The sequence below is a fragment of the Odontomachus brunneus genome, unplaced genomic scaffold, assembly GCF_010583005.1.
Source record: "Odontomachus brunneus isolate Ranch 3 - 2012 unplaced genomic scaffold, Obru_v1 Obru_scaffold_262, whole genome shotgun sequence".
Lineage (NCBI taxonomy): Eukaryota > Metazoa > Arthropoda > Insecta > Hymenoptera > Formicidae > Odontomachus > Odontomachus brunneus.
The window spans coordinates 84,525-84,976 of record NW_022639712.1 but is presented as its reverse complement, the minus strand read 5'-3'; the positions used below and the strand labels follow the sequence as shown (position 1 = coordinate 84,976).

General features: G+C 32.5%; 1 protein-coding gene and 1 pseudogene across 1 annotated transcript in view; both read left to right on the top strand.

The window, feature by feature from the left end:
- Positions 1-452, top strand: part of LOC116852913 — a 26,401-nt gene that overhangs the window by 20,928 nt on the left and 5,021 nt on the right. The gene's annotated exons all lie outside the window — the stretch shown is intronic.
- LOC116852953 overlaps positions 1-452 on the top strand; it is a 2,729-nt pseudogene that overhangs the window by 2,180 nt on the left and 97 nt on the right.

The following is a 452-nucleotide window of genomic DNA, read 5'->3' as shown; positions in this document are numbered from 1 at the left end:
TATTTAAATCTCCTTCGATCAGTTGTAGATTGAATTACAATACATTTTTTAATTTAGCGTAGAATGAAGGAACTATTAAGTATGTAATGTTGAAGTAAACATAATTAGATATTGAAAGTTAAATACGGCGTCCTTTCCTAGTGAGGCGGTCTAGATTTCATTTCTGACGAAGCAGTATTTTTCACATTACAAAATGGAATCAAATCAATGTTACTTTATTTGAGAACGAGAAAAAAATTGTATACCGATTTAATTGAGAGCAAGAGATAGTTTGCACACGACAGAAAAGTTTACCGCGAACATTTGAAGTAAACACGGAGGGATTATTCAGTGCGTGCATCTAACTACAATTAAATAACGAGATCCTCTCTTCAATAATTTTATTTGGCAGTCGCACCAAAGAACCGTCATTTGGCTCCTACATATCATACTCTCTTCTTTAGATATTAAAA